General features: G+C 39.9%; 1 protein-coding gene across 8 annotated transcripts in view; it reads left to right on the top strand.

Annotated features, from left to right (window-relative positions):
- LOC129764534 (putative polypeptide N-acetylgalactosaminyltransferase 9) overlaps positions 1-27,357 on the top strand; it is a 270,199-nt gene that overhangs the window by 162,211 nt on the left and 80,631 nt on the right. For 7 of the 8 annotated variants that reach the window (XM_055763719.1, XM_055763717.1, XM_055763712.1 and 4 more), the window contains one exon: positions 4,792-4,856. The exons of the other annotated variant lie outside the window; for it this stretch is intronic. The gene's annotated coding sequence lies outside the window, so the exon portion shown is untranslated. The remainder of the gene's footprint in view (positions 1-4,791; positions 4,857-27,357) is intronic. 8 annotated transcript variants of the gene reach the window in all.

Below are 27,357 nucleotides of genomic sequence, written 5' to 3'. Positions count from 1 at the left end.
GACCCAATGGTGATAGAAATTTTGATTGGCAAGTGGTCACTACCGTTGGGATCCTGGATTACATTCCACTTGCAATCTAACGATAGTGAATTCGAGCAAAGCGAGAGGTCAAGAGCACTTGGTTTAGCAGGAGGTTTAGGAACACGTGTTGTTTCCCCAGTATTCAAAACGGTCATATTGAAGCTGTTACAAAGATCATATATCAAGGATGAACGATTGTCGTCGTACTGTTCCCCCCAGGCAGTTCCATGAGAGTTGAAGTCTCCCAATATCAATCGTGGCTCAGGAAGGAGTGAGCACATGTCATCAAGTTGTTTGCGGCTAACCGCAGCTCTCGGAGGCCAATACAAGCTGACTATACAGAGGTCTTTGCCTCTGATGTTTGCATGACAAGCAACAGCTTCGATCCCTCCAATAGGTGGAAGGTCAATTCTAAAAAATGAGTGACACTTATTGATCCCCAATAGTACCCCTCCGTATCTGTCATCGCGGTCCAAGCGTATTATATTAAAATCGTGGAAAGAGAGATCATTTTGAGAAGAGAGCCAGGTTTCGGATAGAGCAAAAACATCACAATTGAGTTTATGAATTAGAAATTTGAATGTATCCAATTTAGGCATAAGACTACGACAATTCCACTGTAAAACAGTGATATCTCCGACCTCTCTATTTAAATTAGACATCAAGAGAGATAATCATTGCAAGGAGGGGCCATGTTTGCATCAATTGCTGTAAAATTGTCTTTAATACTGGAAGAATTGAAATGACAATGGTTCTGATGGAGTCGGAAACATTAAAACACGTGAAGATTTGATCCACAAGGTCAGACAACTTTATAAATCCCGATTGGGAAGTTGAACTTGACGGAAAAACAGGGACAGTTGGGGTTTTTGATGTCCCCTCGAGTGCTGGGTCGTTCGAAGGTGAACTATTACCACGGAGGCCAGGAGGGACCTGATTTTGCTTATCCGCTGCACTCGATTTTTTGGGCAAGCTAACAGGGGGTATCACCGGGGGGACTTGTCCTTGAACTTTGGGAGTGGTCACATTTTTGCGCCGGGGAATCCCTTGAGAAATAAACGGCGTGCCCCCGTTAGCTGTATCCGCTTCCATTTCGTCAACTGGCAACGTAGCGAAGACATTGTGTGTATTGATTGGTTGTTGTTCTTGAGCCAGTGGAGAAGCGCCCTTCAAAATTTCTGCGAAAGTGCGTTTAGAGCGTTCCCTCAAAGAGCGCTTCTGTTTCTCCCAGCGAGCCTTGTATGTTTCACAAGCTGAGAGCACGTGTGGGGATCCCCCGCAATATGGACACTTATGCTCAGTCGCACTGCAGGATTTCCCCTCATGTTGTTCTCCGCAAGTGGCACATCGTTCTTTATTGGCACAATAAGCAGCCGTGTGACCAACTGACTTGCACTTTAGACAAGTCATTGGCTTTGGAATAAAAAGTCGCACGGCTAACCTCAATTTATCTACCATCACGTAGTCAGGGAGAGCTGAACCAGCGAAGGTGACTCGAAACGAGTTGGACGGCGTAAATTTCTTTTCTTCTCCTTCATGGGAGACTGTTCCGAGCTGGCGGCAACCCAAGATCTTAACAGTCGTCGAGGGCAGTTTTTTAAAACGGCCGGTACCTTCACTCGTAATGTATTCGCACGTCAAGCCCGTTTCGGTTATCACACCCTCAATTTCGACTATGTGAGAGGGTATGTAGACCCGATACTCAATTGTAAAATGCTGATCGACAACAATCTTGTTTGCGTCTTTCCGGTCAGTCACGACAACTCGCAATTTGTTTGGTCTAACCTTCGAAATTTCCGAAACGGAGGTATACCTTGCCAGATCTTTCGCGATCTGCATGACTCTCATCGCCTTTCCATTTGGCTTAGGCCTGAAGAAAACAACCCAGGGACCAGTTCCGGGCGCATCTTCTGGATAGACCTTTACACGGGGAGTGGGAATAACAGGGGGGGAAGGCGAGGACGGGGATTGAGAGTGGGAAGGCGAAGGTTGAGAAGGAGCGGGAAGAACAGAGGGAGAAGACGAGGTTGAAGGTAGAGTGGGATCGTTAAGGGCAGATGGGAGATTTGCTAGTTTTTTGGAGGGAGGCTTGGTAGGGTTAGCTGACTCGTCCCCAGAAGAAGTATCTTCCGTATTTGGAACACGTTTGAGTGACTTTTTTTTATCCGTTAGGAGGGAACTAGAGTCAGAGACCTCCATATCCGAAGGTCCCCCACTCTCTGCCATTTTAAATTTTCACTTATATTCTAAGTATTTTTTTAAACAATATTTCACAATAAAATAATTCACAAAATCAAAACAAAAAATTATAATTAATAAATATTTTCTCTCACTATATTCAATCTTATTCACCTATGAACGCACTCCAGTGCAGATGAACGGGAGCGTGCTGAAAGCTCGTTGGTGGTGGGAATGTGCCTACGACACCACTACACACAGTCGTCGGTGAAAGCTTACTCGAACTGTCACTGTTGGCACGATGACTAGGCGAAATCTCCAATGTCGGCGAAGCAGCGACAAAACAAAAACCAATGCTTGGCTTTCCGAGGATGAAAGCCTTTATCCACTTGCAGGCAGGGCACTTCACTCACTATCCTGATAGCGAAATGAACTCTTCAGCGGCAAAAAAACATCAATCACGCGGTAACCGATAACGGAACTTGGACGCGACTTTCCTTCGTCTGGTTACTTCGGGCAATCGGAGAAGAATGATGTCCCCAATTCATCAAATAACAAATTACCAGCTGAATTTGCACGAGAGCAGTTCCAAAAACGGTGTCTGGCGTTCAAGTCGCCGCATATGAAAAAACTTTCTCTCATCCTGGTCAGTTTTCGTACATCGCTAATGAAAGATTGAGTATCGTTGTTACTGCCAGGATTGTATACTGTGACAAAATTGATTTTTCCCGATGCACAGTCAACTGACACGCCAACTGATTCTATGATGGCAGTTTCGAAACTTGGAAGTGGAGAATGAGAGATATCTTTACGAATGACTATAGCGACTCCTCCCTTTGGTCCTTCGACCCGGTCAAAACGGTATATAGTGAAATCAGCATGAGAAAATGTCGTACTCGGTTTTAAAAATGTTTCAGATAATAAAGCTATTTGAATGTCTTTTTCAATCAATAAATTGAAAAATTCATGACTCTTTGAGATAACGCTATTCGCGTTCCAGAACAACACTTTCAGTAGATTGTAATTATCCATCACGTGGGAAACAGTAACATGATATTATTTCAAGTATGACTTTAACTTGATCTTGTTTAGTTCTACAGACCGACAGTTTTGCGAATGAATCATTGATAATTTGGACTACCTCGGAATGCGAGAAGAGATCTGAGCCAATGTTAGTCCTAAAACTATGGTTAGTATTAGTGTATGCCATACCCGCTTGCTGAACACGGTTCAAATGACTCAACCCGGAACGCACTTTACTGGCGTAAGAACACTCGGGCTGTTGGGCATCATGTATCTTAGTGGACAGTTTAGCTTCGAGGGAAGGGAACTGATCTTGGCGAAGCATGAAGGTGTTCTTTGTCGAGACTTTCCGTTGGTTGATGGAACTTCTTGCTTTGATGAATTCAATACGTTTAGCGCACTCTGAATAATTCGCCGTGTGGTTGAGTTTACAGTTGGCACACTTCAGTACTTCTTGGGATAGTTTATCTTCCTTGCTGGAGCGATTGGCTGTTAGAGGACATTTCTCTGTTGAATGAGTTTCACCACACTTTACACATCTTGGGGGTCTGAAACAATGTGTTGAACCATGCCCAAACATTTGGCAGTTGTGGCACTGGGTAGGTACGTTATTTTTTCTGGAGTAATATTCCCAATTGACGATGCTGTGGTGAACGGACTTGATTTCCCTGAGGTCGTTGATTTGGATTGATCCTTTACGAAAGTAAAGTAGGTACAGTGCATGATCAGTGTACTTCTGTTTTTTGAGCATCATCTTGCGAATCTGGAACGGTTTAACCTCCACTTGAACTAATGCTGAGGCACCATCATCGACTTCCATGTCATGTAATCCTGATAGTACGATTTTGGTCGTTTTCTCCTCGTCAAGGACATATGTGAAAAAGTGAACCTTTTGCTTTTTCAGATGATCAATTAGCATCTTGTAGTCTCCTGTCGAATAGACATACACGTTGATTCCGGACGGAATTCGTTTGGTGTTGAATATTGAAACACCAGAATGCAGGATCTTTCCATGTGCATCAGGAAGACTAAGCTCCGTCAATGTAATAAGCGGAATCTTAACTTTTTTGGTCGAACTCGGCTTGGGAGAATGGTTATTGGGAACTTCTTTCTCACCAATGTCTTGAAGCGGCGAATATCCATTGTTCACACTCACCGAAGAGAGGTTATGTTAACTTTTGCTCACCTCGTGGCGTGGTGATGCTGTGTCGTTATAGTCCATTTTGGAGTCTCGTGACGGATCACAATATTTCTGCTTCGGCATTCTGTCTAGAACATCGGATTCTGAATTGTTGGCGGGTTGAACCCGCTTTTTGGACTTTCTCAGTGTATTTTCACTATCCGTTTTTCGTAACACACGAGGAAATGTTAAGTCGAAAAACAATAAAGTGCTATATAATAAACCACACAATGGAGCTCAGCACAACGAACTGTTCACTACAGCAGTCACGAGAGGAGAGTGCCGCGGGCATTCATACCTAAATGTGTAAGCGCGCATCTGCAAAGCTCTAGGCTATATTATTTCGGTGCAATTAACTGAAAAGTTTCTCCTTGTTTTCTCACTTTCAGATGTGACTGTCGTCGTTTTGCGGAGTGGATTTTGGGCAGCGTCCAGATAAAAGTACAAGTACAAGGTGAGGGTGCTTTATGATCAACTTTTCCTCGATGGCATTATTAGCGTGCAGTTGTCCATTTGTGGGTAGAGCTTTTTAGGTTAGAAAACGCAAACGGAGCCATTTGAGGGCAAAACAAGATGACCACGGTGATGACGACCAGGACAATCATGGCGATGATGATGGTGATGATGATGCGGTACGAGTGTGGAAATTGCTTAAGGCGGCTTCGCTTGTTTGTTTTTCTGGTTCAGCGGAATTGTCCCGCAGAAGACCGGTAGCCAACGAGAGAGAAGCCCAGTTCAGAGCAAGCTGTGGCTAGTGGTTATTTTTGCACCCTTTCGTTCCCACCGCCGCACTTTTCTTCGTACCCATCAGCTGCGGAATACCGCAGAGTGGGTTGTTTTCGGAATTAAAACTAATTTTCACTCTCTGCAGCCGTTGCGGTTGGCTACTCCAGCAGTGTGAGAGCTATTAGCTGATGGTCCGGGGCGTACGTTCGGGGGCGTTGGTTGGTTTGGGGAGGAGAAGGTGAAAAACTCGTGAAACTTGTTCCTAAGCCATCCGGCACTGGGATAGAAAATTGCCTCCCCAGATGGTGACACGTATTTCCACAACACAACCGGCGGGTGAATCCAAATCCGCATTGGCAAAATGAAGCGATACTTCAAGGGAAAGGGGCTGGTTCTTGTGCAGCTTGAGATCTAGCTAATCTGTTCATTTTCGCAGAAATGAATTTAGCTTTAAAATTGAGTAATCACGTTGAGCAATATTGAACATAAAATGTGTTGTTCTCATTCATTTTATTTTGCGTTTAAATTAAAAAAGTCATGTTATGACCAGAGCTATGGAGTCGGAGTCGGACGAAATTTTACCGACTCCGACTTCCTGTTAAATGATCCAATAAAATCGAAATATTTAGCTTATTAAGGGGATAGTACACTATGGAGACTTGAAAAAATTGAAAAAATCTTTGCGTAAAGAACGCGGATCCAAAATTTCAAACGCGTTTATCTGGAAACTAAATTTGCAAACTGGTGTGAGTTCTACTTCCAGCACGATCCATCCGATTTTGATGAAACAAATTTTCCCAGATTCTCCGCTCAATTTCCTGTCATTGCAGGCAGGATTTTTTTTTTGATATTCTGAAACCGATTCAGAAGGTTTGTTTTTCATACAAATGTAGCATTTTCTTTACTCTTTCATAAAAAAAAATAAAAAAAAAATATTCATTGCTGTTTCGAAGAAATTCTCGTACTTTTCCCGTAATACGGCACATTAGGCGGCGCACACCCTTTTCGTCCACCGTTTTGGCGATTTGATTCCACCAGTTCTTCATTTGAGTCATGTTCCTAACAAGTTTTCCCTTTGCCTTAAGCCTCCGCTTCGTGATTGCCCAGTATTGCTCTATCGGCCGGAACTGGGGGCAGTTTGGGGGGTTGAGGTCCTTCGGTATTACGCTGACCCCGTTCGTTGCGTACCATTCCATAACCGTTTTGCTGTAATAGCAGCTTACGAGGTCCGGCCAAAACATTACTGGATGGTCGTGGGCACGAATAAACGGCAGAATCTGTTTCTGTAGGCACTCTTTTTTGTAGACTTCTGATGTCATTGTCTTGTCAGTGAGAAAGACTTTGGTTTTCTGTCCACAACTGCATATCCCCTGCCAAATCATGTACTTGCGGGCGAATTTATCCGCAAACACGAACTTAAATTTTGCAGGTACATCCCCCCGAGCCGTCGCCAAATAAAATTTTTGACCTGGGATTTGCCCAAAGTCCGCCTTCACGTAGGTCTCATCGTCCATCAGAATACATCCGTCGAACTTGGTCAGCACTTGGTCGTACAGCTTTCGAGCACGGATTCTGGCCACATTGTTCTGCTTCAGCGTCCGATTTGGCTGTTTGCTGGCTCGGAATGACCTTATTCCTTCCCGGAGACGAATTCTTCGCACCGTACTGTGAGCGGCCTGGAACTTATTGGCCAAATCGCGGTCTGAAAGATTGGGATTCCTCTTGACGGCCTTGATGACTTTCCCACGCAGTTTCCGGTCGACAGTTCCACTCCGACGCTTCGAATGCGGCTTCCGAGCCGTCGTCAATGTTTCCTTGTACTGCTTGATAACACGCCATGCGGTATTTCTGGGCATTTTAAGCTGTTTAGCTAGCTTAGATGCCGACAACAATGAATTTTCAAGAAAACTGTGCACAATTTTATCTCTCCGTTCGGCTTCCATGGCGGTTGTTTACAAAATGCTATCGTTTGGTGTTATGACATAAATACATGGTGAAAGGTAATGAATTTCCCGACACGTGGGTGAAAAAACAGGAAGTGGGTTATATCTATGGTATAACCGCAAGGGTGACGTAGGACTATCGTTGATTTAGAGATCATTTGTATGAAGTTGAATCTGAATTAATTCTGAATGAATGAATATTTGGAGAACTTCGAAAACGAGAGCGTTACGTTGGAGGCACAAGGTTTTATGCATCCAATATTGGATACGGAAATATCCTACTGATGGGGAAGAATAATCTTCAGAAGCTATCCTGTTGATTGCGATTGATTGAAAAATCACAAAACCTAATGTATTTGGTCACAGTGTTACATGGATAGAAAACATTCAAATAAACTCTTTCACATGAATGTATTTTTAAATTCCTAGAGGAACTGGCAGATTATTTTCCGAATCTCTCTCGATCCAAACGGAAAGAATTCCGTGCGTGTATGTGTGTGTGTGTGTAGCGGCTGCTTCGAGATCTTCCCGGGGAACCGTTTGTAGCATCACTCTCCTCCTGATGGATTCCCTTCTGGCCTAAGGTGCACAAACAGGCTCTTGGTGACACCGTTCATCCGCGCTTTCATGATAAATGAAGAGCTTCACCACAACAGCGACAACATGCTCCAATCGCTGTTCAATTAGAACTGAATGGATTTCCGAGCGGCGCTCGCTTATATACCGATTGGTGATTTCAATAGCCTATTTTGAAAGCAAATTTAAGACTATTGAAACAAGTTTTTGGATCAGAAAGTCACAAGTATAGAACGCGTAGACATTTTATCTTTCGAATGAAGTGTTTATCATACCATTTCGTTCAGTTGTTTAGGAGCTATTAACACTCAAAATCTCGGTCTCCGGCGTAACGCTTTCGTTTTCGAAACTTTGATTTTACACCCCGGTATAGAAATGAAAGACGTAGTACTACGTCAAAAGTTTCCAAATCCGTCCACTAGGAGCGCCACAATGAGCAAAATAATTTGTTCCAATATTAAATGAAGCAGACTTTAGTTAGTCAGGCCCCCAATGCGAAGAGAAGCAACGTGGAAATTTTTTTAGTGGAATTTTTTTCTATACCATTGTCGTGTATATTATCAAACCAATAATTACCCGTTACCGCGAAGCGCACTTTACATCGCTGATGAGTATATGCAGGTTTAATGTGTTTAATCGTAATAGTTTACCGGAGCAAACTTATCATCGAACTTAAATAAGGTTATCATTCGACACAAACTGAATGTCGAAAGCCCTCATATATTTCGAAACTGATAAAACAGAGTCATGGCCTTGTTTTGGTGCCAAGTTGATATAATGTTCATCTAACCTCATCTCACTAATCAAGAGTTGGGGAAATATTTTGCAATATATGATATATCATAATTAACTACCGTCTGAGAAAATTGTGTTTAATCAGTTATGTTGATTTGTATCTGATTAGTATCCGTTGTCTGTGATTAGTTTAGTACAGAAGCGTCAATTAAACCAGGTCAAAACAAGCTTTGCACCAAATACCTAGTAGGAATAATTCCCTTCCCAAAGGCTGACGAGATCGAACACTGGAGCAATCATCTCACCGAAGAGTGTTTGTTTCCCTGCGTCCCATCTGTTCTTCTATTTCATCAATCAATTGGGTTATTGTTCGGTGCATTTACCTCGCCACAGAATACTTACAATCCGATTCCACATGGCACGTTGTGAGGTTTCTCAACTCGCCCGCCCGTAATCACCTCCAAGGCTTTGCCTGACCCAGCAGAAGAACCCAATTCGGCACGGGTAAACGTAGCGATCGGAACGTGATTTTCCTCCGTTCATCATCAGCTCACAGTTATTTCCACATCTTTCAACGTTGTTCGCTGTTCTCCACCAACATCATGAGGGGTAAGCGTTTCTATCCGGCCATCAAATCAGTCTACTCCACCTAGGCGAGCATCTTTTACATCCACTCCTCTTTCGTTGTTCCTCTCTTCTGCCTGAGCAGTATAAACTGTTTATCATTCCTCGTTTTAAAGTTTCCTAGCCGAGTCCATGTCCCCGCGCTGTGATAAACACCGGCACCAGATTCTAACAGTACACCGCGGACAGGTTTTTGAGAAGAAAAAAAAACTATAAAACGTTTCATCCAATTTTCGGGTTAACTGCAACCGTCTTTCATTTTGAAGTTATTTCCGTCTTCCTCCGAATGCCGGTTTAGTATCTATGCTATCATTGATTCTGTATGTGAATAACGACTCAATTGATTCACTACTCAGTCCGACGTTTATGTAAATTGCAACTGACACCGTTCGCTACCCTGTATGTACACTGCGCTTTCAGAAAATTGTTCTGCGCGCTTGCTGTTTGACAATACAAGCAACATGGTCGATTACTAGGCAACCGCCAATGCTGCTGCTGCTGCATTGATGAGTTGACCGTGTGCTAGGTTGCAGGTACCTGCATGTTGTGGCCCACTTGCCCCCCGAGCTACCCCGAGATGCGGTAGCACATAATTCGACGCGTGAAGCTCTATTACCGTTTGTTGGTTCGTTCGTTTCTTGACCCAGTCCCAAGATTGGCACGCGTCCAAATTGCTGCGTAGCACGGAATGTTGTTCGGCCGGCGTTTCGGATAGCAGCAGCGCTTACCGGACTTGATTCTTAAGGTGAAGGTTAGCTCTCACGCTGCTTGGAAGTACATAGGAAAAAAACCATGTGTCGGAGTTGGTACGGGGTAAGTTCACGCAAAAATAATCCCAACAATCGAAGATCCTGTTACAGGGAAACTTCGATATAACGTACCCTCGTTATAACGTACCCTCGATATAACGTCACTCGATATAACGTACATTTTACCTCGATATAACGTACACCTTTTTAAAGTGTAAAGGAACATTTTGACGTAGGACTACGTCTTTCATTTCTATACCGGGGTGTAAAACCAAAGTTTCGAGAACGAAAGCGTTACGCTGGAGACCGAGATTTTGAGCGTTAATAGCTCTTAAAAAACTGAACGAAATGGTATGATAAACACTTCATTTGAAAGATAAAATGTCTACGCGTCATATACTTGTTACTTTTTCATCCAAAAACTTGTTTCAATAGCCTTAAAATTGCTCTCAAAACAGGCTATTGAAATCAAAAATCGGTATATAAGCGAGCGCCGCTCGTAAACCCACTCAGTTATGATTGAAGAGGATGCTATATTAGCTTAGCATATAATCATCGGCCCTTTTCAGGGCTCCAAATTTGATGGATTAGAGTTTAGAAAAGTTTTTTGCAGGCCAAACTGAAACGAGAATTTTCGTTTGGATGCCATACAGCATCGAGAAAATTCCGGAAAGATCTAATCGTTGCTGAAAAATAATCTGCCAGTTCCCTGGGAATTGAAGAATACATCCATGCGAAAGAGTTTATTTTAATGTTTTCTAATTATATGGCGAACACAGCGACCAAATACATTTGATTTCGTAATTTTTCAATCAAGTGTAATTAGCTGGAAAGCTTCTGAAGATTATTCTTTCCCATCAGTAGGATATTTTCGTATCCAATATTGGATGCATAACATGAAAAACGGAAAATGTTTCGTATCGCGAAAATTATATAATTTTCAATCGATTATTGCTCAGTCGCCGAAATTTTCATACTCAGAGAGTTCATTCTCCTCTAGTTTGCCTTCCAAATTGCCATCGTAAACCACACCTTCTCTCGATTCAATCACGCACGAAAAGCATACTGAAATGATATTCTGGTGGTGAAACCGATTCATTTTTCGTGAGGCGTCGTGCACAAATTACGTAACGCGATAAGGGGAGAGGTGGTTCAAAATTTGGATTTTTAGCGTTACGTAATTTGTGCACGACGCCTGAGGACATCGACAAGACAACATCGTTACTGAACGAGCTGAACGGCGAGGGATCGAGGGATTCATTACCTGGCCTGACCTGACCTGAAATGCAATCAGTTTGTTTTAACTGTGAGGGAGCGCAGAAAAGCCGATGCTGATACTCTCGTGACCAAGAGAGTATCGAAATACGGTTCCTCGGGAAGACATAGAAGCAGCCGCCACACATACACATACACGCGCGCAACTCTTTTCGTTTGCTGGTTATCGAGAGGAAACCTGGAAAAAAAAGATCGTTGCTGAAAAATAATCTGCCAGTTCCCCTTGGAATTGAAAATTACATTCAAGCGAGTTTATTTTAATGTTTTCTATCCATATAATACTGCGACCACATACATTTGGTTTTGTGATTTGTCAATCAAGTGCAGTTAGCAGGAAAGCTTCTGGAGATTATTCTTCAGAACAAGGTTTTTTGTATCCAATATTGGATGCATAAAACCTTGAGTCTCCAACGTAACACTCTCGTTTTTGAAGTCACCCAAATATTTATTTATTCATTCATTCAGGATGGATTTAGATTCAACTTCAAACAAATGATCTCTAAATCAACGATAGTCCTACGTCACCCTTGCGGTTATACCATAGATATAACCCACTTCCTGTTTTTTTCAGAATTTTTTTCTGATAGAACAATGAATTATCTGTATTGTGATGCTAAAACAAGTTTTGTACCTTCAATAAATCTCGAAATACAGCTGGTTTTGTGATTCCAGATTCTAAATGAATCAGGCTTTAATCAACACTACGAAGGGAAAGATCATGAGAAAGGCTGGCTTCGTCTTCTGATTGAAGTTATTCATTAACTTGACTTAAACAGCAACACAATAATGTATTATAGACTACGTTTGTGAGTACTTTATTATGCTTCGATATAACGTACAATTCGATACAACGTACAATTTTGAAAGTGAAATGTACGTTATATCGAAGTTTACCTGTACATCTTTTTTTTTTATGGGATTTTTGAATGAAGGCGGTCGACCTCCGTGTTTAATAACAGCTCATAGATCATCTTCGAATACACAAGAGCACACACAGTTGGAATACTTGTTTGTTTCATTCGAACACAATCAGCTGGCTGGCATCAGTGAAACCGGCAATCGTTTATTTTTTTGCCAACAGCAAATGAAGAACCGGCCGGGTTGGTTGATTGGTTCGAATCCTCCTGCGATTCATCGCTTCCATCTGCTCCAGCGCGCTATGTTATTGCTTCCCGTCGTTGCTATACGGTAGAAAATGAGGGTATAATTATTTACTATTTTGTGGTGACTTGGGGCATAAATAATGATCCTAACGGTTAGACTGATTGGAATATCAATCAGTGTGTGCAGATTTCGCTACTAGTATGTTTCGCATCTTGGATGAGGAAGAGTACGAACACGAAAAAGTGAGTAGGGAAACATCACGGACTTTTGATGCAAAATTTTCGCCATTTCTTCTTGAATCTATCAAAATTTTGCGATTTTGACGTAGGACTACGTCTTTCATTTCTGTACCAGGGTGTAAGCACGGCAGTGGAACTTCATACAAATCACTCGTCGAAAAGTGTCTCCTTTTTCACTGCTTGTTTACATCGACGAATATATTTTTTTCCACTATGTTTCGTAGGAGAGTGTATGCATACTGACAGATTTCTACTACGAGGTGTTTAATGAAGGATGAAAGGTGGGAATGTTTATGTTTATATATGATTTATCGTACGATTTAATTGAATGCATAAAAGTTGTCAACAAAACTGGAGTTAAGCACATTTTTAAATTTGAACAAATATTGATAAGAGATTCCCAGCAATTCTTGATGTTTATTGCGTGATTTGGTAACTGTATAAGTTGTTTGAAATGAAGGTTTAGTGTAATTATTTTATTTTGAGGATTATATTCACAAACATACAAGTATGATTAATATATATTGCATGTATATGATGCGCCTAGCCAGCCCATACATGCAAACGTGGAGGCGATATACATACATCCTAGAAAATAATAAATCGTATAATTATCGTTTATGTTACATCATATACCCCATATACATGTATATGGCCTCCAATTTCATATGCATATGCCAGTTATACACATCATACAAGTAATGTGTCTTAGATGTATGTATATCGCCTCCAATTTTAGATTTTTGACGTAGGACTGCGTCTTACATTAAGGGTGCCAAATGAGAAAACAGGTCACTTTTTTATGAAATAAAGTTAATGTTAATAACTATTTTTTGCTACGAACGGATTAAAACGTTTTGTATACCAATCGAATTGGAAATTTTTCTAAGATTTTTTTTGTTTGATATGCTATACGTTACAATCTCATAGTCTGTATATGGTTTAAATTGATGAAAAATGGAAGCATTCTCATTTTTCCATACATTTGTTCTGTCCATTTGTGTGCTTTCCCGAACAGAGCTGTCAATAACGGGTAACTTATGCAGCCGCTAGAACAGAAATAACGAAGGGGGATGACGAAAAGAAAAAAATTGCGAAGTAAACTCCACCCTTGCATAGTATGTAAGCTGTCGCTAGCGTATAAGTATTGCATCTCCTCTGAGGAAAATTCTCAGAATATTTCTGTGCCCAAAACAACAAAGGTCGCTTATTCTGCTCGTTTTGTGTTTAATGTATCCCTTCGAGCTGTGAACGCTAGTAAATATTTCACTTGAAGTGCATCTGGCATTGCAATTAACACAACCATCCGAGGCATGGCAAAGCAGGCGAAAAAAGTGAAGAGTACAAATGATTTTAGGTCGATTCTAAACATCAGTGTTTGGTTTTTTTTGTGTGTAGCTTGTTTTCATTGCGCAAAACATAGAACTTAGAAACTTTGTTGACGGTATCGACCGAGAGTCGAGAAACGATTTTTCATAAACGGTCATTCTTGCGATGTTTCATTTTTAGCACTGCAACTGTATGCATCTGTTAGACGCGCGTTTGATGCTTGTTGAATGGCGATACTCTTCTTCTTCTTCTTTTGAATTATAGACACTTGAAACTCAGAGAGTTCATTCGTTATCGATGGCGATGCACGGAAGATGCCACTCGTTAATATTCAGTGCAATGCGTGCATTGATATAAAGAAACGAATTGCGACATATGACCATAGCGTATTGTTCTAGCAAGGCCAAAAAATGATCGTTACTTCTCGAAATGAGTCTACAAAACTACGGAAGCCATTAAACATTTTCAGGGTCCCCGGAACTTTTTACTAAAGAGTTATATATGACATTTCGACGTATTCGCAAATAATATTCGAAATGATAAACCATCAAATTTCAAAAGAAAAAAGATTGCGTAGTCCTACATTCTAAGCGGTCGTGTCTCTGATACAACCCCTCGAATTTTTTTTTACGATTCAATGTTTGCTGGGCAGGCCCGAAGGCAGTTTTAAATTGTTAAAATATGAGTGAAATTTTTTACTTCATGTTATTTGATTACTTGAAACATGTAGTACCGGATTTTTTTTAACCATTTCTATATAAATTTAGCGATATTTCCACTAAAGCACAATAAACAATCAGGAATGAAGTATTCGAGTGCAACTCTTTCGTATCATATGTAAGAACTTTAATTGCCCTAGAATCATATTTCAGGTAGCCGTACGAGATAGCTGCGGCTTGATAATCCAAACAACCGGAGTTCAAATCTCATCGGAGCAATTTTATAAGCGTGGCCCCACTCATATCAAACATTTATATCCCTGAAAGTCAATTGATTAATTCCTATTTGTACAAACATAATGTTTATAAAGGTTCTATATACATACAACAATGGTGATCCCCTGGGCCGAACATTTTACTTTAATATTTTCCGCCATTTTATGGCAGTGATGAATCGTATATTCGTATGACAACAGACTTATTATGTTATTAGGTATTGCCTAATCACCTTGCATGTACAGTAAGTTACCTCTAATTCGACATTTAGTTAATTGGACAGACCTGTAATGGAATACAAATAATAGGACTTTTCCATCTCTAATTGGATATTTTGAAAACATCGAGTTTGGTACCCGAAGTATGGCCCCAGATTGGAAGTCGCCACAAGACGTCGACATTGTACCACTATAATTGTGAATGTCCAATTACAGGCCAATCACCTCTAATGCGACACTGAGAAGTGCCTCGGTATGTCGAGGATTAGAGGTAACTTACTGTATATGCTGTTTGGGCAAATCATATACCACCCAAAATATCAGATATTCGATGCTCTATATACTATAGTTATACGATTTAATGTTTGCTGGGTTGGCATACTTGGCCGCTTGGTTTGTCAAGTTCATAATCTCATGTCTACAGTTTTGAGTTAAGTGCAATTAAATGACGAAGTTGAACTAATTTATTTTTGTCACTATGTTTATCAGAACTCAAAAGACCGGCAAACAGATAATCTTTCGTTCTTAAAAGTTAAAAATATAAAAAAGCAACTTTAATTTTCACTTTTCTTAAAACCGGAAATATTCTGATTTAAAAATTATTTTTAACGTAATATTCCAAACATACATGTATTTACAAGAATCTATAATAATTATCATAATTATCAAGAACGTTTTCCAACATTCGTTTTTGGGTTGTCTGTAGTAAATCGTATATACGCAAGACAATAGTCGTACTAGATGCATGTAGGAGTCGTATATTCATCCATCCAATCATCGTGAATACGTGGAAAATAAATGTGTGTTCATTGCTTATGACATTATGCATTATGACATATGCATTATGACATAAATAACAACATAATACAGTAATTTAAATTTAATACGACATTCCGAGGCATCACTCAGTGTCGCTTTGGAGGCGATTTTGGCCTGTAATTGAACATTGGCGATGTGAGTGGTACAGTGTCGACGTCTGGTGGCAACTTTAATGTGGCGCCATAATTTGGTCCCCGAACTCGATGTTTACAAAAATGTCCAATTAAACGTGTCACATTACATTTCTGTTCAATAATCTAAACGTCGCATTAAATGTAACTTACTGTATATAAACAATATTTATTCCCAGCTCTTTTGAGGCATCTCGCACAAATTGACAATATCATTCAGTTGTCAGTGCAAGTCGGTTCGATTTTTAGAGTGTAAAAAAAGTTCTCTGTTTACATAAAAGCAATCTCGAATCGGTCCCACTTTTTTGCTTGAAGTTACTATCCCCTGGTGTAAGTTCAAAGTTTCGAAAACGAGAGAGTGACGCTGGAGTGCAAGGTTTCGCACGTTAATACCTCTTTACCGGCTGAATGGAGCGGTATAATAATCACTTCATCCGAAAGATAAAATGTCAACGAGATATATGTGTGTCACTTATTAGTCCAAAAAATCGTTTCAATAGCTTAAAAATTGCTTTGAAAGCAAGCTATTGAAATCATCATTGCTCATTGATGATGATTGGTGACCGCAATGTGTTCCCGAGCACGGACGCAAAATCTAGGCACCTGGAGAAACCGTCATAGCGAATACATGCAAGCTGCGACTTCTTTTGCTCGCTTGCATTAGTGTTTGGGAAACCACAGCGGACACATGCAAGGCGTGAGTACTTTTACTCGCATCAGTTTCTGTTCTGCTTTCGCATGGAACAGTCATGAAAAATTGTTAGCGTGTGAATGCGTCCAAGCGAAGGAATATTCTCATTTACGCTTTCGACTTGGTGTTCCCGTGATGCAATCCAATTGAAGAATTCACGCAAAGCTGAATCAGCTCATGCGACACCAACATTAGAGTTCAGAACCACAAAAGTGACGATGTTTGTTTATTCTACGCGCTGAAAAGCAAGATTCGGTCGTGATTATTCATTTTATTTCTATTTAGATTCATTTCAACCATTGAATGTCTTCAGTATATGGTAAGAATGTTAGGGCTATGTTAGGGTATATTTACGATGATTTCAACACGCGATTGGACCAAATACATTGATAATCTTCGAAAATTTTGAGTTTGATAATGCATACAGGTTATGAATACTGTGGATAATGGTGATGAAATTGATATCATATTAAGTTGGATTATATCATTGATAATGTAAGGGCCGATACAAGAAGGGTTTGCAGTATTTTTAGCGCAACACATGCTACTCATCGTTTATCTAGTTAAAAAAAAAGTTACAACACTTATACCAAGCCATTTTTCAATATATACATACCACATTGTAAAATGGCAATTTTCTAACCTTTTTAGCGTAGAAATAATACGTGAAACCGGAAAATTTGAAGATAAGTTTTGATTTTTCTAAAAAATTTGAACGACCAAAAAAACAAAACATCATCATTTTACTCGCTGCGCCATTTGGTTGTAAATCTAACGTAAATTCGTCAATAGCATCAGTTTCCGTTCTTCTGCTTTCGCATGGAACAATCATGAAAGATTGACACATCACGATAAAAACGAAATGAATTTTATGCAAGGTTATATAGACTTTATTTCGTTTTCACCGTGAAGTGACGCCCTCAGTTTCTCTTCTGCTCATGGAGTGATCATGAAAAATATCGTGTTATTCTCACGAAAACAAAAATGAGTCGTGTATCAAACATCTTCAGTTGCTTTTACAAGGCCACTCAAATTCCATCGGTTCGTTTCGACCACCAACAAGTTCGATTTTGTGTTAATAACAATTCCATACTTATACTCATAAAATCACACACTAACAAAAAAAACTTTCAGCAATCTTTCAAAATGTTCATTCATTCATTTATTTAGAATTGATTCAGATGCAATTTCAAATAAATGATTACCGAGACAACGGTAGTCCTACGTTTACCTTGCGTTTACCTCACAGATATAACCCACTTCTTGTTTTTTGGCAAATAAACCTGAACGTCAAATCAAAGCAAGCTTCGGTTTCGACGTAGGACTACGTCTTTCATTTCTATAGTGGGGTGTAAGTTCAAAGTTTCGAAAACGAAGGCGTTACACCGGAGAACGAGATTTTTAGCGTTAATAGTCCTAAACAGCTGAACGAAATGGTACGATAAACACTTTATTCGAAAGATACAATGTCTACGCGTTATATGATTGCTACTTTTTGATCAAAAAACTTGTTTCAATAGCCCTAAAATAGCTTTCAAAACCGGCTATTGAAGTCACACCAATCGGTATATAAGCAAGTGCTCGGAAATCCACTCAGTTGTGATTGCGCAACGATTAAGGTACGACCGCTGGAATGAATGGATGTTTCCCTAACACAGACTTCAAAACCATGGTGACTAGAGAAATCGGCATTGCAAAATAGATGCAAGCAGCGGGTACTTCTGTACTCGCTTGCGTTTTCGCAATTCGGAATGTTTCCCCAACACAGATTTCAAAACCATGGAGCCTACGAAAATCGTCATTGCAAAACAGATGCAAGCTGCGGGTACTTTTGTATTCGTTTGCGTTTCTGCAAGTTGGAATATTTCACTAACACATACCTCAAAACCATGAAGCCAGGGGAAATTGGCATAGCGAATTAGATACAAGCAGTGGGTACTTTTGTACTCGTTTGCGTTTCTGCAAATCGGAATGTTTCCCTAACACAGACTTCAAAATCATGAAGCATGGGAAAATCGGCATTGCAAAACAGATGTGAGCTGCATTTATAAAAGCAGCGTTATAAAATTATTTGTTTACGAAAGCTGCAATCGATCGTCGTTATTGAGAAGTTGGAATTGTTGGGAAAGGGGTCTTATTTTCGCTGTGTAAATCCGAGGAGGAATTCATTCCTTCTCAAGCGTTAATAATCCTGCTCCGGATCAACGATGATTCCAATTTTCAGGGCTTGGGGAGTGGGTACTATTTGCACTGGGTATTTCCGAGGAGGAATCGATTCCCCCTTTGAACGTTAATATTTTTTTCCCGGCCAAACGAAGTGGTATGACAATCACTTTATTCGAAAGATGAAACGTCTAAGATTTATATGCTTGTTACTTGTTGATTGCTAATTCAACGTTAGTTCTACGTTATATCAAAGATACAACCCACTTCTAGCTTTTTGAATATTTTTGACGTAGAACTACGTCTTTCAGGAAGGGTGCCAAATCAGAAAACAGGTCACGTTTTTGGTGAAATAAAGTTAACGTTAATAACTATTTTCACAGCGACCAAATTCTGATGATTTGCACACCAATGGAATAGGAAATTCTCTTAGATTTGTTTGGTATACTATACAGTACAATACAATACAATACTAATGCGAGCAACTTATCGACGAGCAACGAAGGGTAAATCGTAAGATGTAAAGTCTCCGTGAACAAAGGAAAAGAAGAAGAATGGAGGGGAATATTTGCCTAGAGTATAAACAGTGGATCTTTCTGAGGCAAACTTCAAAAATTATTTGAGGAATACCAAGTTATTCAATAAGTTATAATAAGTCATTAATTTATTTGGGTTCGCGTGCAGATCATTTCGCTCATTTTCGATCATTTCGTTCATTTCGCTTATTTAGTCACCAAGAAAATAAATGTCGTTCTGGAATTTTGTATGTGATTTGGTTTCGATTGCCAGTAGCAAAACTTTCTCCACTAAGGATGACAGCTGCGCTTATCTCGAGCATGTATTGTTCTGCGAGCATAAGAATGAATCATCAAACAATTATTGTCAAATGATTCTACATTAAAACAAACATTTCAGGGCGACCAAACTGGTTGAATGGTTATTTCAAAATTTTCGTAGCATTATGAAATAATATCCGCAGTTATAAACAAGCGACTTGAATTAAACTACAGCGTAGTTCTACGTCAACAATGCGGTCGTGTCTTGAACACAACCTCCTATATTTTTTCGCAAACCGGAATGTGTTTTCCCAACACAGATTCCGAAACCAATAAGTTTGGAAAAACCGCATTCCAGATCTTGGCAGTACATTTATACCCCCATGCATTTTACACTCCGAAATTCGTTTTGCTAACACGGTCTACAAAAGCGGGTACAAATGCAACGCTTTGGCTCGGTTATTCAAGACTGCTTGGCCCTTCATGTCGCCAGTTCACTGAACTTCTACGCAATACATTTGATGATTATGCGAAATGTTGATAACTATTTGCTGCGATAACCACTACCATAATGCATGAATTGACTTAAATTGGGATTTGTTTGCAATTGAATTCGTAAATTGTTTCATTCATTCACTAGTGTTATCAATAATTTGATCAATAGAAGATTCGAAGTGCGACTATTGCTAATTGAAAAAACACAAATGATTACTAAGCCAACGGCAGACCTACGTCAATCTCGCGGTTATATCACAGGTATAACCCATCCATGTTTTTTTTGACGTAGAACTACGTCTTTTAGGAAGGGTGCCAAATCAGAAAACAGGTCACGTTTTTATGAAATAAAGTTAACGTTAGTAACTATTTTCACTGTGAACGAATTCTCATGATTTGCATACCAATCGAATAGGAAATTCTCTAAGATTTGTTTGATATGCCATATATTACAATTCGCTAATCTCTAAACGGGTTAAATTCTTGAAAACTGGAAGAACTTGCCTTTTTCCTATGCATTTGTTCTGCCGATTTGCGTGCTAACTCTACCCGCATTTCGAATGCTTATAACTCGAACATTTCTTAACAGATCGGAAAGATGTTTGCATCGATTGATAGGAAATATTTCTACGCGTCTATCACAATTACTAAAATGTTATTTTTCATGAGATGAACAATTGAATAACTGTAAAATGTCAAGCGTTATTTAAACGCCCTAACTGCCAAGTTTTGATTGGCCCGATTTACGGTTTCCCCAACACAGACTTCAAGATCGATGTACCTGTGGAAATCCGCTTTGCAAATATACATGCAAGTCGGGGGTATTTTTGTTCCCACAGAGCTGTATTTCCCTAACACGGACTTCAAAATCAATGTGCCTGGGGGAATCCGCTTTGCAAATACATTCAAGTCGGGGGTATTTTTTTTCCCAATGAGCTGTGTTTCCCTAACACGGACTTGAGAATTAATATGGCTGGGGGAATCCGCTATGCAAATACATGCAAGTCGGGGGTATTATTTGGTGTTGAGTACTTTTGTACTCACTTGTCGTTGTGCAGGCCGGAATATGTTTCCCTGAAACGTACTTTTCCCACAGAAGCCTGGGAAAATCGGCATTTCAGATAGTATAGGTGAATGAACTTTCGCGGTTCTAGAACTACGTAACCAAGAGATGTGCAATAATTTTATTTTAATATAAAATACAATGACCGTTTGACAATTCTTCCGTTCACATATTTATTGTGATCACAATATTATGTGTAACGAAGAACATAATCTATTACAAAAATTTCAATGCATTCTAAAATAATATTCGTAGTGGTAAACAAGTGGATTGCATAATGCAATTGCGTAGTTCTACGTCGAAGATATGCGGTCGTGTCCTAGATACAACCACTTACAATTTTTTCACAAGTGCTATATGTTTTTTTTTGACGTAGAACTACGTCTTTCATTAAGGGTGTCAAATCAGAAAACAGGTCACGTTTTTATGAAATAAAGTTAACGTTAATAACTTTTTGGCCGCGAACGGATTTTGGCGATTTACATACTAAACGAATCGGAAATTCCGTAAGATTTGTTTGTAATATTCCATACATTAGAATCCCCTGGTTAGTAAATGGTTAAAATTCATGAAAACTTTAAGTGTTTCTATTTTCCCATACATTTGTTCTGTCCATTTGAGTGCTTTCCCGAACAGAGATATCAATAACGAGCAACTTATCGACGACCAACGGAGGGGAAATCGTAGGATTAAAAATCTCCGTGAACAAAGGAAAAGAAGAAGAATGAAGGGGAATACTTGCCTAGAGTATAAACAGTGGATCTCGCTGAGGCAAACTTTCATTCGGCATCGGACTGTTGAGCAATCCAGTTCACTTTGCTTTCACTGCGCTTCGATCTAAGATTGGACCCCACCAGTGGTAGTCCAACTTGGAAATCGTCGTTTGATTTTTCTGTTCGTTTTTCGCGTTATTCGTATCGTGTGTTCTTCTTTCCGCGTCATAAAATGGACGCTTCGCGTAATGTGCGATGAGCAAGAAGAAGAGGGAGGCAGGCTCGAGCCCTGCAAAAAACGAACGCATTGCCAGGGACAATAAAATTTCGAGGTAAGCGTCATCTAATGATGCACGCGGTGTTGGTGCAGTGAAAAGCGCTCGCACTGAACCGAGCCTTCGCGAATGTGACACCGCACCGAACAACAGCGAAGTAGGCGATTTCGACGCGTCGGTCGAAAATGTAAACGACCAGGCAGCAATCGATGGATGTTACAGCAAAGTACAAGCTGTGTGGCATAATTCAGTCTTTTTCCAAGCAGTTAACATTGTTTATTTTCCGTCTTCATAAGGGCTTCGTTGGTGCCTTTGAGAATGCATCAATGCATTAAACTGACGTTATGGCGAAGCAGACGTTAAGGTTGTGCACCAAAATATTCTTTGGGAATACCAAGCATCTTGAATGTCTTACTGGAATATTATAAGTTATTTGGGTTCGCGTGCCAGTCGCAAAACTGCCTTCAACTAGGATTGCATTTGCGCTAATATTGATCATAATGAAGTATTGCTACTGTTTTTCGAGGTTGTTATTAACAAAAAGAGTTTATTTCTTATGTTTAGTCATCAAGAAAGTAAATGTTCTGGAATTTTGTATGTGACTAGGTTTTGCTTGCCAGTAGCAAAACTTCCTCCACTAAGGGTGACAGCTGCGCTTCTCTCAACCATGAGAAAGTAATGCAACTCTTTTCGAGGCCAGTTATATTAATAGAAGCGTTTCTTTTGAGAATAGCGCAAAATGATGAGAAATGCGATTCCTTTGAAGCAATACTAAATAACATGTAGCATGATATTTGATACTTGCAAGTGTTGTCATTGTTGTTGTTTACATGCGGTGCCAAAGATATATTGATGTAGTTATGAGATATGGAATAATGGTGTTGGTGCAACATATATATATATAATCGACTGTAGCCGAGTCTATGTCAATTTCGAAAAAGGCCACCGGAATAGCCTTCGAGGTAAATTTTCAATGCATTGACATGAAATAAATTGCGACATACGATTGTTTTGCGAGGGCAAGAATGAATCATCAATCAATTATCGTCAACTGATTCTACAATGAAAAAATCATTTCAGAGATTATTCTACTAAGCAGTTGTTTCTAGAATTTCACAGCATTATAGAATAATATCCGAAGGTATAAACAAGCGACTTATATAAAATAACAGCGTAGTTCTACGTCAACAATGCGGTCGTATCTTGGACACAACCTCCTATAATTTTTTTATATGTTTTCATATGTCTATCATCTGAATCGATTCAAAAACTGATTTTTGAACCACCTTAAAATGGTAATAGGGACCCCAATGAAAAAATAAAAAATACAGGTCTAATATTTTGTGATAAGGAACAAAACTACCACTTTTCACGAAAATCGGAGAACCACCTTATCGGTTTGGTATGGAATGGCTGTGTTATCAAGCCTATAGAAAGAGTTTGTGTTATTACCGTTTGTACCCAATGGTTGGCAACCATCCCAATCGAACAAATTAAATCACATATCCGCAAAGTTGTCATTAACCTCACATAACGTGATTCGCTCGTTGGTCCCTTGAGACCCAGTAAACTTCAGTTATCAATGCCATCTTGCTGATGATCATCATAATCATTATGGATCGTCGTCAATGCTCAGCTCTAACGCAACCCTTTGTCGCAGCACATGCACTTCTCGATACTAAAAATTGACCTCAAACGAACGGTTGACGATGTGACGGAATGGGAACTGATGACGATGATTATAGGCTTCGGATACGTTTATGCAAATACTCTCTACCTCCACCCGCCACTCTCCCGCGGCTCTGCATCCTGGTAATTGCACTCATTTAACGCAACAGAACGAGCGGAACGGCGTACAATTGATTGCCGTTTTGAAGCTAATGATAATAGGAACACAACTCCAGTAGAAGGAGCACTGGAAGTTATGATTTATGATTGCCACACTGTGCAATTGCACTAGCAATGGGAACACAATCTGATTGTAATTTGTCCCACGGGTCCCACCAATCAATCGTGGGAGCTTATTCGAACCCATCGCCGTAATTGCAGGTAGCATTTGCCTTTACGACTGGTAGAAAGTAGTAAGAGAGTGTCGTGTCCGAGTCAATTAGGCAAACATCGATTCGATCGGATGGGGTCATAAAATCCAACGGCAAACTGATCTTTTGACCTCCGCCTCTCGCTGGCGTTAGCAGCAGGAGTAAAGCTTGGGAAAATGGAAAGATGCTTGGATGACCTTACACGCTCAATGGCAGTACTTCGCGGTTGATTGGACCCCGATAAAAGTGACATTCAGCGGTGAATAAGCGTTCAGCGCAAACCGCACCACTGTCGATGCAAATACTTTACGAAGATTCGATTCCAATTTGAAATCCCGATTGCACAATTCCCCATCATCCATCACTTACGTAAAGCGCGCAGATTTCGCCTCTGACATCCCATACACATTCCAAAACACGTTTCAGTCGGCTGACAACAACAGACATGAAACCGCGAAGCATCTTAATCCATTCACTTTGCGTTCCAGTAGAGGTCGATGCATGCAAACGCCTCAACTTGTCGTGACAACATGCGAAAAAAAAAAGAAACACCGTTGGAGTTCGGTTGAATATTGCAAACATCATCATCCATGAGATGAGGGAAACCAAAATCCAAAACCGAAAAGAAACCGGAATGCCACACAATCCTCACACAAGTTGTCGCGATAGTCGATAACGCGACGGGTGAATCTTCTTCGGGCCAACGCGCCTCCGCTGCTGCTGCGGCAGGTAGAGTTAATTAATCGATTTCCTCTCTTTTATTCGGACCTTTGTTAGCCAATCCCGCGACGCGGCAGATGAGCAGTGGAACAAAGAGGAAAAAAAATTGAGAGTCGTTCAGACAACTTTCTAATAGTTACCGCCAACATGGTGGTGATGAGTCTTATTTTATTGCAGTGACAATCATCGGAAATTCGACGTCATCCCGACGTCGTTCATTGTTACGTCACAGCAGAAACGGAGGTGATATCATTTTGATGGGGAAAGGATTCGGAGCGTGTTTAGGATTAGTGGCGGATTAGCAGCTTTTTGTTATTGTGTGCTTCGGTAATATGTGGGATGCGGTGGTTTGGCCCTCATCCAAAGAGCGTTTACGATAGCCTTTTTGACGTGGGACTACGTCTAACCGGAGTATATGGGGGGTAAATGAAAACCTAAACACAGAACATGCAGGAAAAAATGAAAGATTCCGAATGCTTATAACTCGAGCATTTCTTACTGGATCGGAAAGATGTTTGCATCAACTGCAACTGATAGGGAATATTTCTACGCATCTATCGCAATTAATAAAATGTTATTTTTCATTAGATAAACAATTGAATAACTGTGAAATGTCAAGCGTTATCTAAACGTCCGACTGAAATGTGTTTCCCTAACACAGGCTTCGAATCCATGGAGCGTGGGGAAATTGGTATTGCAGATACATGCAAGTAGGGGGCATTTTTGTTCCGACTGAAATGTGTTTCCCCAACACAAACTTCTGAACCAAGGTGGGGAAATTGGCATTTCAAATTCATGCAGGTCGGGGGCATTTTAGTTCCGGCTGAAATGTGTTTACCTTTTATAGACATTTAAACGAAGGTGTCTGGGGAACTCGGAATTGCAAATACATGCAAATCGGGTGCATTTTTGTTCCGACTGAAATGTGTTTGTCTAAAAAAGACTTCAAAACCAAGATGTCATCATACCAAAAGTAAATGGACTGTCATTAAATTTACTTGTAACGATGAACATAATCTATCCAAATGCATGAATTGACCTCACATGGCATTATACAGCTTGAGCTTGAGCTTGGGTAGACTGTACACTTCGTAGTTGCTCTCCGTGATTGACCTGAACCAACCAAATTGCACAAGACCTCACATGGCATTATACAAGCTTTTTACTCACAAAGCAAATATATTGAATTCAATTGAATTCGGAAATTGTTTCATTCAATCAAAAATTAAATCAATACAAACACATTATTGCTGAGCTAAAGTAGTCCCACGTCAACCTTGCGGTTATATCATAGATATAACCCACCCATTTTTTTTAAAATTTTAATTTTATCGGTTGGACAGAGTAAGGTTGTAAAAAAAAAAGAGCAGATTTGCTGATACATTATCTGTCCTATTTTGAAAATATGAAACACGAAAACATGTAATTTTAGGACAGAGCCAAAATCTAAAGGTGCCATACATTAGTGAATTCATTAGTTATTACCTAAAAACATACCTACAAATTGACTGAGGGAACCATAGGTTGGACAGCCGGGTTTTACCACAGTTATGTTACCCCAGTTCGTTTTGACAATAACAATTTCAAATCGTGTTCCCGAAATCGAACGAAAAACTAGAAGTGGATTATATCTGTGATATTACCGCGAGGTAGACGTAGGACTACCGCTGGCTCTGTAATCATTTGTTTTTCAATCGGATCTGAATCAATTCTCAATGAATGAATGAATAATTATTTCTGAAGATTGCTAAAAGTTTTCCTTGTTAGTGTGTGTTAACTAATAAAATTTTTCAATTAATTTATAAAAAAAAATAATTAATTTAATAATATATTCATCATAATCAAACAAACAAATTAAACTAATAAAAACAACTTAGCTCAGTTCTTTCCAAGTGTCAAATGGATGGATGAGTATGAATATGAAATTGTTGTTAACATGAAATTCAACTATTTCGAACTTGTTGGTGGTCCAGAAAAGAACCGTTGGGTTTGCGTGGTTTTGCAAAAACAACTGATGAAACTTGATGCATAATTTTATTTTGTTCTTGTGAGAATAATACACGAGAGTTTTCATGATCACACCACGCGGAAGCAGAATAGAAACTGATGCTCTTGGACATGATTGCATCACTGAAACTGAATGCGCAAATCTTCCTTCGCTCGACCGCATCTACAAGCGAACATTCATTCATGACCATTGTGCAAATCTCCTTTTGCTCGTGAATAGGCTTGTTGGCTTTGTTGAGGAAAGGAAGCAGACTTTACTCCAGGCATTCCTTGACGTATTTGTTCTTGTTGATGGTTCCGGTGGTGATCATAATATAATTCCAGCCGCAAATGACATAGGTATTTTGCGGGGAACTTGGATAGTGTCATTGACTTGAAGATTTTTTTTTCCCCCGTGTGAAACTCCTGTCCCGAAAGCTGATTAAAGTCCGATTTTGCCATCCTCGAGTGCCGGAAGTTACCATTTTCGGGAAGCAAAATCTAAATAGACAAATTATTTCATACGCAAACAGCTACAAAATGAGAGATGTGTAGGTTTTTTAAATGTACACTCAAAAGAAATACGTCAAATTTAGTTCGACCAAATTTTGATCGTTACCCTTTATTCCTA

The sequence above is a fragment of the Toxorhynchites rutilus genome, chromosome 2 (genome assembly GCF_029784135.1).
Source record: "Toxorhynchites rutilus septentrionalis strain SRP chromosome 2, ASM2978413v1, whole genome shotgun sequence".
NCBI classification, from domain to species: Eukaryota; Metazoa; Arthropoda; class Insecta; order Diptera; family Culicidae; genus Toxorhynchites; species Toxorhynchites rutilus.
The sequence above is the reverse complement of the archived record's forward strand: the minus strand, read 5'-3'. Positions and strand labels throughout refer to the sequence as shown.